Source organism: Chelonoidis abingdonii, chromosome 23 (assembly GCF_003597395.2).
Source record: "Chelonoidis abingdonii isolate Lonesome George chromosome 23, CheloAbing_2.0, whole genome shotgun sequence".
NCBI lineage: Eukaryota > Metazoa > Chordata > Testudines > Testudinidae > Chelonoidis > Chelonoidis abingdonii.
Window position 1 is genome coordinate 21,164,421 of NC_133791.1, and position 24,324 is coordinate 21,188,744.

Here is a 24,324-nt window from a genome sequence, read left to right on the forward strand (position 1 = left end):
CTGAGCCTAGAGGTGCTGGGGCTCAGCCCTGGCAAGCCCTAGCACAAATTAAGCACTGACAGTCACCCCCTCATTCAGCTGGGCTAAGCACAGTTCTGCTGCCCTTTACTCATATAGTAAGCAGGGGCAGCCTGCGGGAGGTCCTCCGAAGTTGCGGGGCCAGGGGACCCTCCACAGGCACGCCACCGAGGGCAGACTGCCTGCCGCTCTCGCGGCACCAGCAGAGCACCCCGTGTGGCTTGCCGCCCCAAGCACACGCTTGGTGTTCTAGGGCCTGGAGCCGCCCCTGACAGTAAGGATAACAACATTTCATGACCCCCCCACATTCAAAATGATTTGTAACCCACCACCAGCCAAAATTGATCACTTGGGCAGCAAGATACCAAGTCACAGCAGGTGTGTTCATGTAAATACAGTTTTGTCCTGAAGCCTTTCCACCCCAGGGCTCATCACTAGCTGTCAGGGGATTGTTCATTCAGACCTTGCTTGCAAATCATACTAGGCCAATCTAGCCAAGGAAACAAATGTGCAAGTGTCCTGACTAGCTGTGTGGAGAATCTAGTCTTTGCTCAGACTTTTCCAACCCATTGTGCTGTGTATGTCAGCTCCAGTTCCCATTGCCCTTGGCGGGAGGGGCTGGGGAAATCCCTGGGAACTTAGTGCGGGACCAGGGCAGAGCAGGCGCCGGGCTGTCCGCCCCCTTGGAGCCACCCGGCCAGCCCAGCAGGGGGCAGCAGTGTGTGCTGCGGGGGGGGGAGGAGCAGAGCCCGCCACGATCTCCCAGGGGCTTTAAATAGCCGCCGGGACTCCCAGCCCCAGCGCGCGCCGCGCGGAGACTCCCTGGAGCCTGGTGTGTCCGCAGCGCCGCCGCGCGAGCCCTGCAGGTAGGAGCCCGGCCCCGACCCGACCCGGCCCGGCAGCGGCTCTGCGCGCTCGGCTCGGCTCGCGCAGGGCTGGGGGGGGGGGTGGTTTGTAGCCGGGGCCCCCCCCCCCCCGGGCGCTCCCCATCAGCTGTTCGCTGCGCCAGGGGCCCGTTTGGCCCTTCAGTCCGGGCTCCTGCCGCCGCGGCCCCGAGAGCAGCACTTCCGACGGGAGTTCTCCGGCCCGCGGGTTGGCTGCTCAGCCAGGCGCGGAGCCCGAGCCTGCCAGGGGATCCGCTCGCTGGCCGGGCTGGAGCTGGAGCTGGAGCTGTTCCCAGGCTGCTTCTCGCCCCGCACACGCTGTGGGTTTGATCCCCCCTGGCTCGGACTGGGGGTGTGCGGGGCGGGCTCTGCACTGGGGCTGAGTCGGGGAGTTAGCAGGGGGACCGCAGCGGCGTCAGCCGTGTGTGGGGATCCCCCCTCCCCAGCGGTGCCCTGGGGAATCTTGCAACTACAAACCAGTTGCTACTGACCTGATTTGGAGGGAGAGAGATGCCGGAGGCTTGTGGCTGTGAGCTGGTGCCAGGTCGCCCTTGGAAGCCCTCTCCTAGTACTGGTTCTCCAGAGGGTTCAGGGGAAGTTTTGTGGGCGATTCCCAGGCTGTCTGGACACTCCTTTGAGGCTGTTGGTCTCATCCTGGGGGGCTGGGTAGCTCCCCTTTGCATGGAGAAAAGGTGGGCGGAGAAGTTGGGCTGTTGACAACAGGGTGTGTGATTTGCGGTTAGTTCTGCACCCACAGGAGGTTCTGGCTCAGCTGCTGGAGCGTCTCCCCCAGATGGGTTCACATGCCGGCCAGTGGGTTTGCAAGCAGTTGGATGGTCCTCAGGCCTGAAGTGGGCTCCCAAAATGCCAGGGCTGTCACCCCCTGCCCTCCTATGACAAGATCTAATAGATTGCAAAATAACACCTGCAGAATTGCGGCAGATGCTCCAAGAAAACCACCCTGGGGGGTGGGGGGGAGGATGCAGAAGGGAACTACCAAGGCTGAGAGTTGTGTGCTAATGCACTGTACCAGCCTCTCACCAGTAACTGATGCTCCTTATAGTTCTCTCTCTGTCTGGGATGAGAGGCAGGCTGGTGACCCAGTCCCCACAGACTGATTGGAGGGAGTTTGGCCCTCGGGGATGACCAGGACTTATCTCCAGATGCCGGTTGGAAAGATTCCCAGGGCTGCCCAGAGGATTCAGGGGGCCTGGGGCAAAGCAATTTCGGGGGCCCTTTCCATAAAAAAATTGCAATACTACACAATACTATATTCTCATGGGGGCCCCTGTGGGGCCCAGCACAAATTGCCCCACTTGTTCCATACCCACGGGCAGCCCTGCGAAAAATAAACCACTTGCATCTCGGCACAAACCCAGTTTTGAGAACTTCTTTACAAGGTATCACTGGTTCTCAGCATCAGCTAGTGCTAAAAAGCACTAAAGCTCATTAAAAGGGTTGGACAAATATTTTCTGTCAAAACTTCTTCTGGATCGAAAACTGGGGGTTTTTAAAAAGCAGAAAAATCATGGACAATGTCTGCTTTCCTTCAAAATTTGTTGTGTGTGTGGTTTTTTTTTTTTTAATTGAAAAGCTGAAATTATTCTGCCAAAACCTGAATGTGATTTGGGGTTTCAGAAGTGTGTGGCCAAATATTTGCTGCTTGCTGTGGTTGATAGTTCAAAAGTTTTGGATTTTTGTTTTTGTAACCAGAACTTTAAACAATCTCAGCTTGTGACCAAATGCCTGAGCCCATCCGGTCAGATTTTTTCAGGTTTCTGGTACTTTTCTGGCTTCCTTGACTCTCATCTGTCTCCATAACTTTGGGTTCATTTAGGTTAGAACATAAGAACGGCCTTACTGGGTCAAACCAAAGGTCCATCCAGGCAGGTATCCTGTTGGGCAACAGTGGCCAATGCCAAGTGCCCCAGAGGGAGTGAACCTAACAGGTAATGATCAAGTGATCTCTCTCTTGCCATCCATCTCCACCCTCTGACAAACACAGGCCCGGACACCATTCCTTACCTGTCCTGGCTAATAGCCATTAATGGACCTAACCTCCATGCATTTTTCCGTTTCCTAGAGACTGGCTCCGTGGGGTCCCTCACAAACTGGAGACGGTTGCTGTGGGTTTGTCTTTAGTATAGCTTATGTACATACTCCACAAACTGAGCATTTGAGCTTGTTCCAGAATCTGGGATAAGCCTATGTTGTGAAAACTGAAATGCTCTAAATAGCACATATATGTGAATGGACACAGGGTGCTAAAATTAAATTAACCCAGGGGTTCTCAAACTGGGGGTCAGGACCCCTCAGGAGATCATGAGGTTATTACTGAGGGTCACGAGCTCAGCCTCCACCTCAAACCCTGCTTTGCCTCCAGCAGTTATAATAATGTTAAATATATAAAAGAGTGTTCTCAATTTATAAGGGGGGGTTGCACTCAGAGGTTTGCTATGTGAAAGGGGTCACCAGTATATAAAAGTTTGAGAACCACTGAATTAACCCCTCTGAAGCCTCAGGGAATGTCGGGGCAGGGGGTGTCTCCCTTGGTAGGGTTGGGAAGGATATTGCTCTTATCATGTATCAGAGGGGTAGCTGTGTTAGTCTGGATCTGTAAAAGCAGCAGAGAATCCTGTGGCACCTTATAGACTAACAGACGTTTTGGAGCGTGAGCTTTCGTGGGTGACGAAGTGGGTATTCACCCACGAAAGCTCACGCTCCAAAACGTCTGTTAGTCTATAAGGTGCCACAGGATTCTCTGCTGCTTTTACTGCTCTTATCATGTGATTCCCTCTCCCAGTGGCTAATTTTAAATGAAGCTACCGTCCCCTGACATGAATCTCCCTATGGCACTGAAATTTAAATACAGACTATAATTTGGCATTTGAGAAGTGAAAGGGATGGTAGCCCTAATGGAAAAACTAACAGCTTGACTCTTCTGCAAGCCTCAAACTGCTGAATGAGCTTTAGGATAGGGAAGGCTGTGCCTCCCAAATAGCTGGCCCTCCCCCTTATCTGACCCCCACAGACTGCCTGCCTCCCTCAGACTCCCTGACCCATCCTGCTCCTTGTCCCCTCACCGTTCCCCAGAGACCCCACCCCCAACCACCACCCTGGGACCCCAGCCCTGCTCCCTGTCCCCTGACTGCCCTGACCGCTCTCCACCCCCCTGCTGAGTCCTGACAGACCCCTGGAATGCCCATGATCTAACCCCTCTCTGTCCCCTGATTGTCCCCCCAACCTCTGCCCCCTCCCTGTGACCTGACTGTCCCCAGGACTTCCTGGCCCTGGCCCCTTACCCCTGGCTGAAGATCTAGGAGAGGGGCAGAAATGAGGCTGGGCTGGGGCCGGGGAGGGAGCCTCAGCCATTCTCATGGAGGGCCCCTGCGGAGCCCAGGGCCTGGGGCAAATTGCTCCACGCCCCCCTTGGTGGCCCTAAAGGTTTCAGTCCAGCTAGAGCGCTGTGTGGATGAGGCCCAGCTAGGGGAGGTCTCTTGGAACTCCCTGTGTCCAGGCCTGTCAGGGCTCTGGGCACAGCAGGGTATGGGCTGAGGAAATGAGGCACTAAGGAGAGCATGGGCATTTCCTGCTTAGCCATTAGTACTGCCCTTAGAATCCTGTGCCTTGTTCTTCGAGGCCAGGCTCCCATTTCAGTGTCTTGGCCCATGCAGCGCAGAGCAGTCCCAGGTCCAGCACCATGCAGTTTAGGGGACCTGTGGGTGAATGGGGGGATATACACTTTATGCAAGAGGTTCCCCCTTCCTCGCTCTGCAGATGACTCATAGGCTATTTCCCTACTGAGATTCCTAGCCAGAGACCTCCCAGACAGTCATTCAAAGCCACAGCCTGAGCCTAAGAGGCAAAGCTGCTGCTGCCAAGGGACAACCCCTCCCCTCCCAGCTAAAGCCTCCTGAATGATCCAGGGATCTCCCACAGCAGCCAGCCCTGCTCCCAGCAGACATGGCCATAAGCCAGCTCTCGCACTCCCACCACTCATGGCTGGCTCTTACCATCTGACTTTTGGCAGGTTTCTGTGCAGGCTGGTTAGTACCATGAGCTGCATGTTTGTCATGGGTTTGAAAGCTCTATGGAAAAGAGCACATTTTTTCTAAGGAACTTGCCACATTGCATGCTGAGCTCTGGGAAATGTCTCTCCCAAAGGGAGCTGCTGGCTTTGGGAAAGCTGGCACTTTAAGTGCCTAAATGGGAGCCTGAGCACTTTAGGGAAATCTGCCCCACACATGCTGGAGTTTGACCTGGCTCATGCCAGTGCAACTCCATTGTTGACCGTAGAGACCCTTGAGACAAGGTTTGTTCCCTTGCATTGCACAGGTTTCCCAGTTTGGTGGTTTGCATGCAGTGTGTTCTCATATTGATTTTGTGGTACTGTGCTAGGCTCTATATGAACATATAGGAAGAGAAGGTGCCTGCACCAAAGAACTTCCAGTACAAGTTGTTAGTGTCTGCAGTGTTGTTCCTAGCACCCAACCAGGGAAGTGCAGGTCACCTGCCTCACTGCACCCCTTTACCTAGAAAGATGCTTGTGCTGTCAGGCTTGGAGGTAGGAGGCCTCATTCTGATCTCACACTGCTGGGCGTCCATTGACTTCAATGGACTGACTTCTGACTAGCATCACTCTCAGAAGTGACAGAGCAGCTTATCTCTAACTGTTCCCCCAGCTTGCTGATCTTCAGAGGGCAGTGCACTATGATCCCTGGCTGGGTTATTTCATCTGATCTGGGCATGTGTGGGGGTCTCTGCACTGTCCTTTGTGGGCAGTTAATTTAATGTGAGGCTGCACTGAATCTGCATGAGGCACCAGATGCTGCAATGACATGCATTTTAAAAAATCAATGAATCGATTCAAATTAAATCTCAAGAGTGGAGGTGGGAGGAGCTTGTTTCTAAAAATGCCCTGACCTCACTTGACCCCTGAATATTTGTTTCTGAGATTCCGCCCCTCAGCCAGACTAAGTGTAAGTTAGAACAACCTGGAGAGGAGGAGGCTGCAATGCCTCTCAGCACTGGGTCAGACAGGAGCTGATCCAAAGTGGGTCCAGGGGATCTCTACCCTTGTCATCAGTTCTGCAGCTGTATGCTCAGACTGTCTGTGGGATAGAACTGCTGCTGTAGTAGCTTCTCCATTCCAGTGCTGGCTGGGTTCCTATTCTGCCCAGCTTTGCTGGGGCAGCTGAGCCCCAACTGGCTTCCCACACACCTCCCCAGCTCTGCTAATGCTCTTAGTTCCTGAGCTGCAGCGCTCCATCTCCAGTCCGAACCCACATCTCTGTCCCAGCTTTGCTGAATCACTGAAGTCCTATGTGAAAATTCTCCAGATGTGGCTGGCTTTTAGCATAATGTTACTTTCTCTTGGAAACCAGCCAGGAGGGGAAACTCTGTATGCCATGTTTTCCTTGCTTTCTGATGATGGAGATCTCCCACATTATCATTTGGGGCACCTGGACCATGAGGGACTCCCAGTGTCCCTGAGCTGACAGCTGCTGCATGAGCCGTGGGACTTTATCAGCCAGATGAGGAGAAGGTGGTGGAGCAACCTGCAGATCCTCATCCTGGGGCGGGGGATACCCCTGTCTGGTGGGTTGCGTTCTGCTCCCTTCAGCTACACTGGGCCCCATATTTGTCCATTGATGAGGACGATGCAAGGGTGGGTTTAGGGGGAGGCTTTTGTGCAGCAACAAGTGGTGCAGAGGATGCCCTGATCTGGGGGACGCTGGGACTTCAAGAGGTGTTTTGCCTCCTGAAATCCCCCTGTGCAGCTGCCACTGGAAATGGAAGTTTTCAGTTGCTTCCTAAATTGCTGCACAGTGTTGCTGCATGTTGTTAAACAGTCACCGTGTTCTGAACCAGAGGCAGTTGTGTTTCACGAAGTGATCTATGTCTAGCCGACCATATAGCTGTTATCTGTCCTCCTTTTGGGCGCCTCTGGGATAAAAGTACTATACAAATGTGCAAAGAGAAGCAACAATCTGGAGGCCTCATTACAGAGGGAAGGGAATGCGATTTTATCTCTTTAAGAAGAGACTGTTTTGTGTCTGTCCTTGCTATATCACCCATGGGGGCTGGAGCAGTTGCAATAATCTTTATAACTTGGTGTTTCTCTAGCAATTGGCAAAAAGCAGAAAACTGGCTAGGAAGGTGTCAACTTCCTGCTGTCCATGGTATCTCCAAACACCCCTGGCATGATGTGCTCATGCCTTTGGAACATGTCAGCTTCAGGAAGCGCTGTGTTAACAAGCACATAGTTAAGGAATCCACACAGTAGTTAGGATCCAGTTTTCCAAACTGGGAGGACGCTTTGGGTGCACACAGAATGGCAAGTGCAGGCCCTTTCAAGGCCCTAAAGCCTGCATCATAAGAGGTTTCATAAATACTAGGGCTATAAGGGCCCTCGAGGTCATCGAGTCCAGTCCCCTGCCCCCACCTGGCCGATTCGTTGTTAGTGCTCCTGGAATAACACCTGATACCTGGATTGGGATAGGGAATCAGTGGACATTTTGGCCCTTAGAGCCCCTGCAGCTTGAGTGTTGCTCCAAAGGAAATAACGTTTCTGGCAGGGGAAGGCTATTTTTCAGTGCTGCTGTAGTGCTTGTGGTGGAGACACTCTAGGTCATGGGAGAGAGCTCGCTTGTCTGCTTAACTCTTGCCTCTGCGAGAGGTGGTAGCTAGGCTGGCAGGCTGAGGTAGCGCTGTCTACACTGGCAGCTAAGTTCATGTAACTTATGTCACTAAAGGGGGTGGATTATTCACATCCTGAGTGTTGCAAGTTATACCAAAGTAACCTGTAGAGTAGCCAATGTCTTAGTGAATCACCCCTGCTAGCAGTCAGAGAGGCAGGGGCAGGGGCATGGAAGCACAGCTCCTTGGTTTGATGGTGCTGGCTCCCCACTTCCAGGGTCTGCACCCGCACTCTGTGAGGCAGGGAGGGGAAGGGAGGAAGGTTGTCCTGCTGCTGAGGCAAGAACAGGACAGACACTGCACAAACATGCTGTTTCCATCCCTGACACTGGCACTGCTTGGCAGTGAAGTCCCTCCCCCCCAACTCAGGAGCAATGCTACATATTCCTGAGCATCAGCTACTGGGGTCTCCTTTAGTAGCTAGTTACGTATGCTGACGTCTCTGCTATAGAGCACTCCTGTAGTATAGTTTCTTGACTAGATCTCTGCTCAAGCATTACCAACTGCAGTGAGTGCAGTGCGAGGTGAGCATCTGCATTCAAGTCCGCTAGCTGGGGTGGTTAGACAAGAGGAGGAATGTGTCTGCACTTGAGTGCTGCATTTGCTCTTGGTTAGGGTTACCAGATAGCAACTGTAGGGGGAAAAATGGGATGTGGGGTGGGGGTGAGGGTAATAGGTGCCTATATGAGAGTCCCCCAAAATGGGACTGTCCCTTTAAAAACTGGACATCTAGTCACCCTACCCTTGGGTGTAGGGTTTTTGGCCTTCAGAGCAGTGCTTAGGATCTGCACCCTCTCACTGCTCTCTGTGCTGGGGTAGTCACTCTGGGGATGCATATTGGTCTCCATTCAGTTCCTAGGGGTGTCCACATTTCCTAGGGTCTCTACTCACCACTGCTGGGGCTGCACTCCAGGTTGGGAGAGGGGCACTGGAGACAGCACCACTCATCCCTAGAGAGTCCCTCCAGGACATGAGGGAGACACACTGGTGTGACAGTCAGGGATGCTTGTCTTGTGAGGAGGGAGCTATTTAGCCTCCACTGTTAATCAGCTTCTCTTTGCCTGCCCTGGATGCTGTCCCCAGGCTGGGAGCGACTGCGTGCAGCACTGACTTGCTCTGGAGCAGGGGTCGGCAACCTTTCAGAAGTGCTGGGCCGAGTCTTCATTCATTCACTCTAATTTAGGTTTCGCAGGCCAGTCATACATCTGAATGTTTTTAGAAGGTCTCTTTCTGTAAGTCTATAATATACAATAGTTTAGTTATATGTAGAGTAAATAAGGTTTTTAAGAAGCTTCATTTAAAAATAAATTAAAATGCAGATCTCCCCGGACTGGTGGCCAGGACCCAGGCAGTGGGAGTGCCACCGAAGAATCAGCTTGCGTGCCACAGGTTGCCTGCCCTTGCTCTAGAGAGAGGCAGCAGCTGTGGAGATGGCTCAGTGGAGCATGCTCTCGGTGTGACTGGACAAAATGGGTCTCTGTGGATTGCAGGTTGGGGGAGAATGGGCCAAGGGAAGGTTTTGCAGGTGAATCCGCAGCAATATAGCCTGTGATTGCTGAAGGGTTTCCTGTTGCTTCAGCATTAGTAAGCAGCCTTTGGCGCAATCTCCTCCAAGCTGTTACACTGGGTCAGTGCAATGACAGGAATGCTAGTACTTCCCCAAAGCCCTGGCCTCAGAGCAGTGCCTGGCCCAGCTTGGCTGCATGGTCAGCAAATAGGGCAGGATGAACTGGCGTGCCCCTTGGGACACCGGGTTGTGATGGCTTCCTGCCAGTGAGAGAGTGGAGTATGCCTCAGTGCTAAGTTGACTTGAGCACACGGGGGTTTTCTAAGTAACTCTTCGTCCTGAGCTTTGGGGGCAGCGACTGAGGTGAGGGTGATAGAATGAGAGTTGCTAGGATCATTGTGGTAGCAGAGGGAGGAGCAGAGCTGAATTGGGCAGGAGCCCTGCTGATGGACACTTGGGTGGGATTTGACTACTCTGCCGCTGTCGCCCTGCACATATCATGGGTGGGTGTGTCCATATCCATACAGCCTGCACAGAGCTGGCTTGGCTAGCCCAGGGCTTTCTGTGGCACAACTCTTCCATGTTTCCATTCTCCCTCTGGCACAGGGTCAGAGCAGAGATTGCCCCAGAAAAAGGTCAGTGCAAGGATGTTTCATGCCCTAGGTGAAACTTTCATGTTGCTCCCCACCCTCTGCCCTGAGGCATCTCCCGCCTACCCCAGCTCCCCCCTGCTCTGCACAAGAGCACACCGTGGCCACTTCACTTCTCCCGCCTCCCAGGCTTGCTGTGCCTAAGCTGATTGGCACTGCAAGCCTGGGAGGTGGGAGAAGTGAAGCGGCTCACTCCTGCCCCGCCTCCTCCCCAAGCACGTTGTGGCCGCTGCACTTCTCCCGCCTCCCAGGCTTGCTTCGTCAATCAGCTTAGGCACCACAAGCCTGGGAGGCGGGAGAAGAGAAGCGGCCACGGTGTTCTTGGGGAGGAGGCGGGGCAGGGTGACCTGGGGTGGGGAGTTCCCCTGCATGCCGCCCTCCCCCCCCCCCCCTTACTTGCTGCAGGTGGCCCTCCCCGCGCCCCCCTGCCCTAGCTCCCTCCGCCTAAATGCTGGCGGCGACTGGGGAGGCTGAAGATCCGTCCGCAGCAGTTGCTGCTGAAGAAAATGGCACCCCCCAAATGCCAGTGCCCCAGGCAACCGCCTAAATGGTTGCACTGGCCCTGCCCAGAAAGGAGGGGGGCACAGTGAAAAAGTGTGTGTGTGGCAGGGGGAGGAATTGGCCAAGGAAGGACTTCCCCAGAGTGTTTTGTGACCCTAAAGGCCACTGCAACAGGAGTGCAAGATACCAGGGGCCACCATAGCCCCCAAATAGGGGAGACACAAATTTCCCTCCACCTGGGCAAGTGCAGGGCTCTGTGCCCCAACACAGGAGGAATCCCCCTGACTAAGCACATGTCATGGAGTTTGCCAGGACAGTGCAAGAGGGCAGGGGATGTTAGCGTTATTGCTGCATTGCTCAGATCCATTTCCATTACAAGATCCATTTGTAAGTAATGCCTCTGAATCTCCTCTGACACTTCAGGCCATTGCAGCACAGTGGTAAGAGCTCTGATGCCATCTGCACTAGGACTTGCAGCTGCAGGAGAATTTCAGAGAATCCTGCTTGTGGGCAAAAGCCTGGGGATTGTCTCCATGGCCTAGCCCTTCGCTTGGCATGTGTGGTGAAGCTACCGCCGAAGCAGCGGGGGATTTGTGAGGGTCTCCTCTTTGATGGAGACTAACCTTGACAAGTGAAGGCTGGTGGTAGAATGTGACCCACACAGTTGCTACAAGTGGCATTACTGCCTTCACCAGGCAGTAATGCCTTGTAGGCTCAGGCGATAGAAGACCCATCTAGCTCACTGTCACCTTTAAAGGTATAATGGTGGGTGACAGTTGCACTCCATGCTTTCACTTGCGATTGTTACAGTAATACCAGACACTGCTGGAACAGGAAGGGCTAGGAGAGAAAATATGTGGGGTTTTTGTTGGAATTACTTTATGTAAAACAAAAAAGATCTCTCGCTCTTTCCCTTGCAGTTAGTCATGTCCTCTGTGGGGCTTTGTCTAAACACACAAACTGCAAGATTCTGGTTTGGCTCTGCTGTACTGCTTTAACTAGGCCAACATCCTGCAAACTTTGTGTTTTAGACAAAGCTCTACAGAGGATACTGACTGTACAAAAATCACATCTGCAATGACAGTCATATGGGTACAAACTCTGGGTGGGATTTCACACCGCAGCAGGGGAGAGAATTCTGTGCTTAAAATGGGAAAGGGGGATTGGGAACCACAAACATTGAGAAGAGGTTCTGGGGCAGCAGTATTGCCCAAGCATTTAAAGATTGCAAGTCCCCCTCATCTGCCCCTCCACCCCCAAATGAGATTGTTTTAAAAATCATGAGGTGAGGGAGTCTTTTTATTGAGCTTCTGGTTTCTGAGCCATTAAGCTTGAAAACATGCCTCCGTTTCTTGGCCACCATGAAAACTAGAAACTTTAGAAAGCTGAGATTCTCACATCTGCTGCTTGGTGGCCTGTGGGTAAGGATACTAATGCCAAGAGTCTTGGGTTCAGCTACCAGGGAACTCCTGAAGGTGGAAGGGGCAATTATAGGACCTCTAATTTTGGATGAAATTCTCTCTGGCCTGTGTCATGTAGGAGATCAGACTAGATGGGCAGGGCAGCGCATTAAAACCAGGATTTAACCCACAGTCCCAGCTATGCAAGCAAGTGTGGGTTCAAAGAACATGCCTGAGGGTTTTGTGTATGGCTGGTAAGAGGGTCTGTGCAAAAACGCAGAGTGGGTAGACCTGCAGAGTATATATAACCATAACGGTCCCATTCTGAATCTGTCTCCCTTGCTAGCTAGAGGTCTCATTTCTTTTTTCTTCCCCCCCCCCCCCCCCCCCCCCTGCTCCTGTACACATTGGCACTAACTTGCCGCATGAATGTAAATAGCAGCATAGCTGCAGTAGCATACATAGTGTTGTACTCGGCATGGCTAGCCCCTGTCACTACCCATGTGGTTGCAGCAGCCTTGCTGTCTATACTCATGCTAACATGAATGTATGTACAGTCCTGAGAATCACATCCTTAGCTCTTAGAGTACATGTAGCCTGTGACTCCCGGAGTGGAAATATTACAAAAATGCCCTAATTGCAAGAGTTGGCAACAAGCAAACACTAGGAGCTACTTGCAATCTGGCTATCTTAAAACCAAAAGGCATTTCAAGTTGCTTCTACTTTCTCTGCTCGGAGCCCTGGGGCCACTTCTTCAGAAGAGTTCAGTACCCAATGTGCAGAGCCTTCTTGCAGGCCTGGCCCGAAGAGTCATGCTGGGGGCTGAATGTTTGAACATAGGCTGACGTCCTGAGGTCCCTTCCAACCCTAATATTCTAGGATTCTTTGAAAGTTTGGTTTGTTACATTGACTGTCAACACTGGCCATTGTCTTGCTGTTTGAAAACAATTGCAACTGATCTGGGTGAGTTTCTTTTGCAGGAGGTCAGATTAGATGACCTCAGCTGGCCTCGAATCCTACTGCATAAAGTATATGGAGGAGGGTTGAGTTTTGGGGGCAGGGATTGCATGGGCCCGTAGACTCCCTCCACCCTTTCCAGCTTCTGCCCATAAGTCTTCTCTTCCCATCCGCCTTGCAGGTGGTGACAGAGTATCAGACCAACACACTGAGGAGGTGACACTCACTGTGCATATCCTCACAATCCAGTCGGAGCAAGTCTCTTACCCTCTTTGCCAACAGCCTGCCTCACCCTAACCCCATCCCCTTCAGAATGTCTGAGGAAGGTGCTCAGCTCAGCGTGACTGCTCAGTTCAGCAGCTGATCTTTCTCTCTGAGGGAAGTGTGTGTGGCCAGCTGTGTGGGCCTTCCCGGCACGCGAAGGGTAGCCCTGAACAGGTCCCTGTTTGGAGGCATGCTTTCCGTTTACATCTGCATAAAAGAGCTCACTATTTTCTGGAAATGAGAAGGATCCAGTAGGACTCCTGCTGTAGTGGAGACACTCCCTTGAAGAATACCTGATTCCCAGAGCTTAATGCTAACATAGAAGTTTGGAGTGTTGGGTGACTAGCACAGAGAAGATTCTGAGGTGGCAGAGGGTAGCTTAGGTGGAGCTGAAAAGGAAGCTATTATCTAATTAGTAGTTGCAGTGGAAGTGTGTGAGTTCTCATCAAAGTGTCATGCATTAGACTTCCTCTTAGCTGACCTAAGAAATCCTTTTGAGCCTGTTATGCAAATATTACCTTTTTTGCATACAACCTCAGGTCAGGTTCATTAGACACATCTCCCTGGTGTGTCACTCTGAGTGAAACCATCTTTTTGCATATCAGTTGTCCATGTCACTTCCTCACAAAGTTTGCTAGGCTGTTCTTTCCTGAAGGAGGAGTTTGCATCTCTCCTTGAGGCCACCTTAACACATAAGAATTAAATTCATGACTACATACATGCATCAGATATGATAACTCCAGACTATTGCACTAGCATGTCCAAAGATGGCCCAGTGATGGTGCCCTTCATGAAGGTGGAAACTCCCAGTTTTACAAGTGTGCACAACCCCCCCCAACTTAATTCATAAACCTGTAAATATCCTAACCTTTCATCTCCTGCATACCCTTCCCTGCTGTCCCCTCATCCTGAAGGCGCTGGATAAAGATCTGGAGTGCCCCAAGATGGACCAGGTTACTGCAGTGAGTTGCTGAGCTTGTAGCTCTTCCTCTCAGGATCCCTAGAAGTATTCCGGGGGGCGAGGGGGTCTACACCGTAAACATTCTGCACACAATATTAAATTTATGTAGTGTTATTTTGACAAATAAAATTTGCATAATCAGGCCAATTTCAATTATTTTGATTTTATTTCAAAATACCTTTAAGCAAGTATGTCTGTAACAGTTCAGACAAACACAAATTTCCACAGCAGGACAGAATTAAAGAACCCCCTGTGACAACCCAGTTCCTGTTTCTCTGCCCTCTTCCTCTCCCAAAGCCTAGATGGGGAGGTCAGCAGAGGTGAAAGTGGGCTGGTACGGAATACCAATTTTTAAAAAGATTTGCTGGTACACTGCTGCACTTAAGTGCAGCATTCAGTACTGGCTTTCTTTCACCTGTTTGGGCTGCATAAAAAAAAAAGACTTTAAACTCCAAGCTAATAAAAGCTTGGAAAGGGAAAACTCACTGTCACATTAGTTTCTCTCCTCCCTCCTCCTCCAGCCAGGCTGCCAATGCGGCTAGGCTCCGCATTCCCCCAACCCCTTGCACTCAGCAGGGCTGCAGTGGCTCCCCTCTAGCTTGCAGCAGGGGGACTGAGTGAGGGAGAAGCCTCCCCAGACACCCGCTGCCTGCATAGGAACAGTTTAAATTTAGCTGTTCACTCTCTGGGATTAGAGCCCATTTATGATATCCTTGTTAATTTCACTCACAGGTGTTCTGGGGGGGCAGGGGTGAGACCAAGGCAGGGGCAGAATAGAATAGGCATTTGGCTGCACAGCTTAAATCCAGAGCTAATAAAAGCCAGTGGAAGGGGAAAACTCACTGTCACACTTGTTGGGGCTGGAGGAGCAGCGGGGGAGAGAAGCCACTGAGTGAAATTAACAAGGATGCCAGAAATGGCCCCTAATTCCACAGGTTGAACCAGGGAGTGAACAAGTGAGTTTAAACTGTTCCTATGCAGGCAGCAAGTGTCAGGGGAGGCTTCATCCCTCAGCCAGTCCCCCTGCTGCAAGCTAGAGGGGCGCTGCTGCAGCCCCTGCTGAGTGCAGGGGTTGGGCGGGGGGGTGGGGAACGGAGCCAGTCTGGCTGGAGGAGGAGGGAGGACAAGGAGAAAAAGTGACAGTGAGTTTTCACTTTCATATTGGCATGAGCCTGAAAAAGTTCTAGTACAGAGAGTACTGGTGGTGATAGCTTTATTTTCTATATTGGAGTCATGCAATGGGAGGTATGTAGGAGAGCTGGGTTGCTTGCCTCTGGACTGTGCCGGTAAGAAAGGTACCTCACTTTCACCCTGGCCCCATCCCTTCTGGGGCAGGGTGGGAGGGCAGCAGAGTGGGCCCTGTACCAGTAAGAGCGGTATTTTACTTTCATGCCTGGAGGTCAGACACCCACAACCTTCCTTTCCCCCCCCCATCCCCTGGAGCCCAATTATGCGCCCCCCCCCCAGGCAATACACCCAAACTCCCTCTCCTCAAAGCCCAGCTGCAGTGCCAGCTAGCCCAGCTGTGGTGCCCCTCCCTCACCCAGAGATCCAGAGGAAGAAACAGCCGGATACTCAGTCCCAGGCTTGAATGGGGTTTCCTGCACCCTGTTGTCTCCTTCCCTTAAGTGACGTGGGGAACTGGAGCTGCCGGGAACTCTCTAGCTTCCTCTCCTTCCCCCATCAGTGTCTTCTATTTGTGAACTGGGCTCTGCTGGGTCGAGTGGCCCCTAGTAGCTCTACAGTCCTTTTCTGTGGAGGAAAGGAAATTCTGCATGCACACCATTCATTTATGCAAACTTCTGCATTGTGCAGTGGTGCAGAATTCCCCCAGGAGTACCAGAAGGGACAGACACCTTCTCCTTTGGCACATGTAGTGCCGCACAGCTCACTGCAGTGCTGCAAAGTAGGGCATGCCGCCCAGAAGTCTTAGTTCCCCACAAGAAGTACTCTGTGGACGCAGGACATCCCAGCAACTTGTCCCTTCAGACCTTTGACTCGACCATTATGATGATGTGGTCCGCCCTCCTATGTAACGCAGACCAGAGACCTGCCCACAAGTTGTTCTGTAAAGTGACTACTGTCTCTTGTGAAAGGCTAACATAAGCAATCCACCCTTGAGTACTTCCCTTATGTGAATTCTGGAGTGCAGACTCACCTGCAGTGAAACAGGCATCCTCCAAAAGATGCACCCAGTTAGCACAAACACAATGAGTGCATTGTGATAACCCTGGCACCCTTGTCCCAGATGCTGTATACACTTCACAGTAAAGGTCCTATCTATTTCATAGAACTGGAAGGGACCCTGAAAGGTCATAGAGTCCAACCCCCTACCTTCTCTAGCAGAACCAAGTACTAATTTTGCTCCAGATTCCTAAGTGGCCCTCTCAAGGATTGAGCTCACAACCCTGGGCTTAGCAGGCCAATGCTCAAACTACCAAGCTATCCCTCCCCACTGAAGATATTAGTCTCAGGAATGCATTTTCCTTTAACAACACTTTTTCTGTGTTTGGACAGCACCCAGCCAATGGGGTCCTGGCACCCCCACAACACATCAGAATAAGATAATCGCACCAACTGGAACATTAAAACAAAAAGGCCTGTGTATACAACCAAAGTCGCCTCATTCCTCTCTGGCTTTGTGGTGTTCTTTCTATGGGGTTAGTTGCTGGAATTTGTTTTTTCTGTTGTTACTGGAAGGTGGTATCTCTGCATCCTGCTAGTAGCAATTTTCTTTCTTGCCATAGGAAGAGCTGTGCTAATAAATGGCAGTTTGATGTTTGTTTGTCAATATGTAACAAACAGAAGCCTCAGATCACACTGGCATCAAGGGTGCATGGCACTAAATAGGACGAAGTCTGCAGTTTTGAGACCTTGCTTGCATGAGAACATTCTAAACCAGTACAAACTGATTTATTTAAATCAATGCAACCCTGTTGTGTGGACTCTTGCTTTGGTTTCAGGGTGCCTTCTAGTGATTGCATTGCTATAGAATACTTCCTTTTAAACCAATTTAAAGGGGTTGCACTGATGTCAGTCAGGGCTTGTCTGTGAATTATGTTTTTGGGAACAAATTGTGGAATAACTATTCTGAAATATTTGCATCCACTTCCCTCGGAATGTAGGGTGCTGACTCCTCCCCCCCAAAATAAGTGCTTAGCATTCTGCTTGGGTATCCTGTGGTATGTTGTCCCACTGCTGGGCTCTGTGCATTCTAGTACTTTTCTCATGGGGCATTGTGGGATATCTGCTGGGAGCCTCTGGGATTTAGGGTCAAGCTTGCAAATTCCCATGATCTGTCTGGCTTCTGAAGCTGGCAAGATTTTCACACTGGTGTCAGCCAGTATGTGCCACCAGTGTGAGACACTAATACACAGCAGCTGCTTGTAGACTGTCACTTTGGGGGCCAGCTGTTGTGCTACCAATCCGATTTTGCTAAGAGAAGGAAGATGAAGCTGAGCAGCTATTTATGCATGATCTTTTCCTGGAATAGCTTCACTTCATGCAGTGTGTCTGGGGTTGGAAAGCCAGTTATGATGCAGTCCTAGGATGACCTGCAGTGGTGGCAGAATTTAAAGATGACCAAGGTCGCTTTCCTAGAAATCTGCATGGTGCTCACCCTGGAGCTGCAGTGGCAGCAAGCCAACATAGAACTCCCCTCAGCATGGAGAAACATGGAGCCAGGGCCATCAGGAGGCTCGCCAGCCCTGCTTACTGGCAGGCAGTAGCTACCCAATGTGGTGGTGGTAGATCAGCTGATGCATGGAGGTGTGCACTGCAATAGTGCTAATGGCAATAAAGTTTGGCACTGCGTAGGAGAGACCTGATGGATTTGCCTGCTTGGAGTTCTCGAATTGTATTGGGGTCACTGACCCCCCCACCCCCGTCATGCTCTCCAGGGACATGAAGCACCTCACTACCACCTGTCTTGAGTGTGAGGAAGCCTTAGGGTTCCCTGACTCCACCAGCAATGGGCAACACATGCACCTCCTTGAGGCCTACGTGAGCCCTGCTGCTGTCTCCCTTCAGGTTAGAGATAGGCATGCTCTAACCCTAGCAGCCCCAGCCCCTGTTCCACTGGACATTCACAGCCATTGGCTACAAAGAAACAGCACACCCAGCTTAGCTGTTCCACCCCAGATCACTACTCCGCATCACATGCAACAGTGTGAAGGTTATGGACCTTGAAGCAGGGCCCTGGAGTCCGCAGGCAGCACATGGCCCACAGGCAGCATCCAGCGGCTCCCTTGAAGGACTAGCTTGCAGAGAGCTCCACTCACAAAGCTTCTGATTGGGGGACACATCCAGCCCCATTGATCAGCTGGGTAGTTCCAGTTAAGCCAGAAAGAGGCACAGGAAGCTATCAAAGTGGGAATCCATGGCTGGCTGCTAATATGCACCACTACCAAGCCCTGCCTGTTCCTGTCATCCTTATCCCAAACACCCATCTGTTCCAGGTCCTGCTTTCCTGCCTCATTCTAGTGCCTGCTCTTACCTTCCACTCCTGATGTTGACTCCTGCTCTGATCTTAGAGCTGGTGGGAAAGTCAGGAGCCCACCTTGGTTCCAGGCACTGGACTCTAACCATTAGGTATGACTGCCCATGCCCCAGTCCCTACAAATTTATTTTAACAGTGACTCAGGTGATAGCATGTAGGAGTATTGGAAACAAATAGTCACAACTAAAATCAACATGCATTCTAGAGCCCTGACTTACTTAACAAGATACTTTCATGTCTAATAAAGTATTGCTCACTAGCACTTTTCTGCCAGGCTGGCTTTGACCTCATTTTGAAAAAGCACAACATGCTGTCCGCTTGTCTCCTGGTACCCCAAGATATATTAGAACAGTTCTTTGTCCTTAATCATCAGCAGGACATAGGCCGAGAAATCAATAAGAGAGGAAAGCCACAGGAAGACACAATCCTCAATCTCTTGGATTCATATCTGGCTCACTCTGCAAACAGCCCTACAGTGGGAGGCAGACAATACACAAATGACCAGACAGAGAGATAGGTGTCAGTTGCTACCCATCCAAGGCCTGTCACCTGACCTGGTGACCTGTCTCAATCCCAAATCCTTCAGAACAGAATTTTCAGTACAGGTACTGTGACAGACCCAGACCAGTGGGGTACAGGAGTCTGGTAGAGGGCAAATATACTGGTCACTGGATGAGTAGTTTTCTGTTTCCCTGAGTGACCAGAGCAGGAGCTGCACTAGAGTAATCAGGAACCTGCTGGAACCAATTAAGGCAGACAGGCTGATTAGATCACCTGCAGCCAATCAAGGCAGGCTACTCAGAGCACCGGGGTTTAAAAAGCAGCTCACTTCAGTTTGTGGTAGGTGTGTGAGGAGCTAGGAGCAAGAGGCACAAGGAGCTGAGAGGGTGTGCTGCTGGAGGACTCAGGAGTACAAGTGTTACCAGACACCAGGAGGAAGGTCCTGTGGTGAGGATAAAGAAGGTGTTTGGAGGAGGCCATGGGGAAGTAGCCCAGGGAGGTGTAGCTGTCAGACAGCTGTTACAGGAGGCACTATAGACAGCTGCGATCCACAGCTGCGATCCACAGCTGGAACCCGGAGTAGAGGGTGGGCCTAGGTTCCCCCCAAACCTCCCAACTCCTGATCAGACACAGGAGTTGACCCAAACTGGGGGTTCTACAAGAAGGGAAGATCTGAGGTGAGCAAATCCACCAATAAGCACAGGACCCACCAAGGTAGAGGAGGAGCTTTGTCACAGTACATAACTCCTTAAATATTACCTGTGCCTATATTTTGCAGTGGTTATGATGATCAGTGGGCTACTTGCTCTGGATAGAGACCTCACCTGTTGTCTTTGAACTAATTTGCATCCAGGGAATTCTGGTAAACCCCTTTGCACCAGTTGGCACCAACAGGTTCCTGGGTCACAGACCCATGTGCCTGTCCTTTTGCTGACCCACACCAGGCCTCAGAGTTCATTAACTATTGCTTCATGACCTGGTTGATCAATATGGAAGGTTCACCAAGATTAAATGGGGTGTTATGGCCAGGTCCATGGTGCCCTGATCTTTTGAAAGTCTCTTGTCTGGGTGTGTATGGAGGTTTTCTTTTTTCTCTTTCCCCTAATGGAAAAATGGAACTCTGTCTCCCATGTATGGCCATAAGAACAGGCTTACTGAACAATAGTCTGCCTAGCCCAACTTCCTGTCATCTGACAATGACCAATACCAGATGCTTCAGAGGGAATTTCGAGTGATCCATCCCCTGTTCAGTCCCAGCTTCTGGCAAACAGAAGCAAGGGACACCCAAGCATGGGGTTGCATCCAGTGTTCCCTCTAACTTTTCCCACCCATGTGCAGAATGTGGTGAGGGTGGGGCTGGGGCAAAGGGGTTTGGAGTGTGGGAGGGGGCTCAAGGTGGCAGAGCATTGTGGTGCGGGGTATGAGGGCTCTGGGTGGGGGGTGGTCTCTGGGATGGGGCCAGGGATGAGGGGTTTGGGGTGCAGGAAGGTGCTTGGGGCTACAGCAGGGAGGGAGGATTCCCCCCAGCTCTCTCTCCCTACAGCAGCAGGACCTGGACTGCAGGGAAGAGGTGCCTCTCCTTGCCACAGCAGCTCTGGAGTTGGGGCTGCAGAATAGGCACCCGGTCTTCAGGTGGGTTCTTTGAGTGCCTGTGTGGCACTAAATAGGCTGCTGCGCGGCTCTGTGGCCACACAGCTTACAGGGAACTTAAGTTGCATCCCTGACCATCTTGGCTAATAGCATTGATGGATCTGTCATTCATGAACTTATCTTACTCTTGTTTGAACCCAGTTATACTTGGCCATCACAACACCCCATGGTAACAAGTTCCACAGGTTGACTGTGTGTTCTTTGAAGAAGTGCTTCCTTTTGTGTGTTTCAAATCTGCTGACTAATTTAATTGTGGTACCCCTGCTGCTTGTGTTATGAGAAGGAGTAAATAACACTTTTCTCCACACCAGTGAAGATTTTATAGACCTCTGTCATATCCCTACTTTGTTCAGCTTGGAAAAGAGAGACAGCAATCTGTCTTTTTAATCTCTCCTAAGAATTTTGGTGTCCTTTCCTATACCTTTTCAGGTTCTAATCTTTTTGTGTTTTGAGATGGGGTAACCAGATCTGTATGCAGTAGTCAAGGTGTGGGCACACCATGTGTTTAAATAGCTGCTTTATATCTTCTGTCGTCTTATCACTTTCCTAATAGTTCCCATCATTGTTAGCTTAGTTTTGACTACCACTGAACATCGAACGGATGTTGTCTGAGAACTGTCCACAAGGATTCCAAGATCTCTAAGTGGTAAGAGCAACTTAGACCCCATGATGTGATATGTATAGTAGAGATTGTTTCCATTGTGCATTACTCTGCACTAAGGAGCTGTCACTGCCTGCCCTACAACTCTAGGTGCCTTCAGTGCTCTGCTTCTGTGGCTCACACCCCTGACACCAACAGCTCATATATAAGCATGCAGGTCCCCCCTCCTGCTTCCACCCGCCTTGGTTGCATCTTGCAGAGTGACCCCAACAGCCTTCCAGTCCCAAATTTCCCCAAAACCATCTGTCTTGTGATCATCTGCTGAGGTTCCCAGAATTCAGAGTTACTGTGTTACCCTTCTCAGCCTCTGCCAGTGAGAGCTTTGCTAATGGGAATCTGTGTGACAACTCCCAGACATGCCAGTTTGTCTGTCTGGCCAGCCAACTCTGCAGCACTCTCCTAGTCCACATCTTGCCTTGGAGGTAACAAACCATGACCCCGAGCTCCCCAAATACATCTTCCTGCAGCATCCACTCCCACAAGTCATTAAGTTCACTGCACCTTTAAAGAGACAGTAATACCAACTTGTTAATGGAACTAGGGGTTGAAATAAGTGTTTGTCAATCACAGCGCTAAACTGGCATAACTTAAATTAAAACAAGTTTATTAAACAAAATGTCATAGGTGTATATGATACCAAAGATAAAGAGCAAAGATAGGGTTAAACAAGCAAAAGTAAAAATGTAACTTGCTGAAATTCAGTCTTTGCCTAAGCAGGATTCTTACCTGTACTGAAGGATCCCTTTGTCTCAGATGTACAGGAGCTCTGGCCTTTTTATCTGGCCAGTAGAATCCTAGAATATCAGGGTTGGAAGGGACCTCAGGAGGTATCTAGTCCAACCCCCTGGTCAAAGCAGGACTAACCCCAACTAAATTATCCCAGCCAGAGCTTTGTCAAACCAGGCCTTAAAAACCTCTAAGGAAGGAGATTCCACCACCTCCCTAGGGAATCCATTCCAGTGCTTCACCACCCTCCTAGTGAAATAGTTTTTCCTCATTTCCAACCTAAACCTCCCCACTGCAACTTGAGACCATTAATCCGTGTTACGCAGACCAAAAATGACTTCTGCTTATATTTCCCAAAGTTCATTAACCTTCCTTGAAGAGGCAGGAAGGCTTCCAGCTGTTCTATTTCTGTTGACTTCCCATCCCCTTGCTGATTCATATGTAAATTTGACTTCAATTGTTGTTGGTCACACCTTGCTTAATGTCACTGGAGACAAGTAGATTGGTTCCCTCCTGCCAGGAGGAAATGTAGCTGTTTCTCCTTTTGTTTAGTCACAGATTGTAAAGCATAATATTGGTGAATATCCATAATTCCCCATATAGTGTTGATGCAGACATTTCACAATTATCTTAATCACTAGTATCTCACAGGCTGTCATAAAAGACCTTGCTTGGTACATGTCTATCATGCAGATTTCAGAGTGTGTGTGTTTTTGCTGATACAGACTATGAGGAGGAGTCCTTGTGGCACTTTAGAAACTAACAGATGTATTTGGACATAAGCTTTCATGGGCTAGAACCCACTTCATCAGATGCACGGAGTGGAAAATACATGAGAGGATGGGAGTTGCCTTACCAAGTGTGCAGTCTAACAAGACAATTCAATTAACAGTAGGATACCAAGGGAAGAAAAACAACTTGTAGTTGAAATGGGCCACTTTCGTTAACAACCATTGACAAGAAGGTGTAACAGTAGGGAGAAATTAAGTTTAGTTTGTGTAATGACCCATCCACTCCCAGTCTTTATTCAGGCCTAAAGTTCCAAAATAAATGAACTTGTTAGTCTCTAAGGTGCCATAAGGACTCCTCATTGTTTCTATCATACAGTAATATTAGATTGACTCAAACTGATTTTATTGCTTAGTGTTTAAAGTTCAGAGCCGCTGTCCTTATAGCCTAATAAACCATTGCAGTGTGTTCTCCAATAAAGGTCCTTTTCTCCTTCTCAGAAGAGGCACCATGTGGCCTGGTGAGGACTTTATGCAGGCTCCTTCCCAGCTGGTCGGGTTGAGTTATTGCCATCTCCCCTTGTCAGCTTGATGGCTTTGTTTATCTGTTATGTAAATTCACCTTCTTTGATCACCGGGCAGTGGCACAGAGGTCAAGCAAGGAAATAGTCTGCCTTAGACAAAGGAATGCCTGGGCTTACGCATTGCTTGGCAAACTCATTTTAAGAACACACACAACTGCTGATGTACATGTCCCATACATACACACCATGCAATGATTATTAGGGCTATCATGTTACCAGCAGTATATGAAACCTTACACAACGCCACCTTTTTGATACAGGTTATGACACCAGTGTGCAAGGTGTAGTGAGCACGTCAGGCCTGCTGACACAGATTTGTGGAGTGCAAGTAGAGCTCCGTCATGTTTGATAGGAAACTTGAGCTTTTATTAAAATTTTACAGCCCATCCAGTAGTGCAAACAATAAAATCATTAACTGACTAAGGCTTGCAAGCTGTTACCCCAGTACCACAAAACTTAAAAAGCTGCAAACTTGAACAGTGAAAGAAGGCAGAATGCTTGCCTAGAAGTGCTGCATGCCCATTTGTGTCGCACTGCTTGTAAGTGTGCATAGGTGCAGGTATCTAGCTTGTTTTGTCCTTCCCTTTTGGTGTAGAATGAGGAGGAAAGATGATTTCAGTTCGGTAGGAGCTGGGGTCACTGTATCTGCTGTTTTCCCTGTCCTGCAGTGTAAAGTGGGGAGGGAAGTGCCTGTGGCTAGAATCTGGGAAGGGTAAAGCTGCTCCTGGTATAGTGTTCATGGGCTGCAGGATATGGCTGGGATGTAGAGGTGGGTGGAACACTACCCTAAGACTATATCTACACTGCACACCACTAGTCTAGCTACATGCCATAGTGAAAAGCAAGCTGCATCCACACTGCAGTGTCAGGGAAGGTCTCCAGTGGTGCCCCCTGCCAGCAACTTGCCCCTCTGCTAGAGCTCTTCCCTGCTCCAGAGAGAGAGGCTCCAGCACCAGGATGCTACACTGCCAAGAACAGCAGTGTAGATGTTTGAAAGTGCTGGTTGGGTGTGTAGATAGCTGTAAGCATCTGGACTCACTCCTGACGGTGACTTCTGAGAATTGGCTGGTTCCAGCTCCGGAGCACCCTCTGCAGGCCAGTGATCTGCCTTACCTGTGGCCCCATGTCCTCCCAG

General features: G+C 50.4%; 1 protein-coding gene across 2 annotated transcripts in view; it reads left to right on the forward strand.

Annotated features, from left to right (window-relative positions):
- The first annotated feature begins 817 nt into the window (after nt 1-817).
- The window catches only part of ALPL (alkaline phosphatase, biomineralization associated), an 85,974-nt gene continuing 62,467 nt past the window's right edge, over nt 818-24,324 (forward strand). The window contains exons 1-2 of one of the 2 annotated variants that reach the window (XM_075060314.1): nt 818-884; nt 2,740-2,851. The gene's annotated coding sequence lies outside the window, so the exon portion shown is untranslated. The remainder of the gene's footprint in view (nt 885-2,739; nt 2,852-24,324) is intronic. The other variant, XM_032783935.2, reaches the window with a different exon arrangement.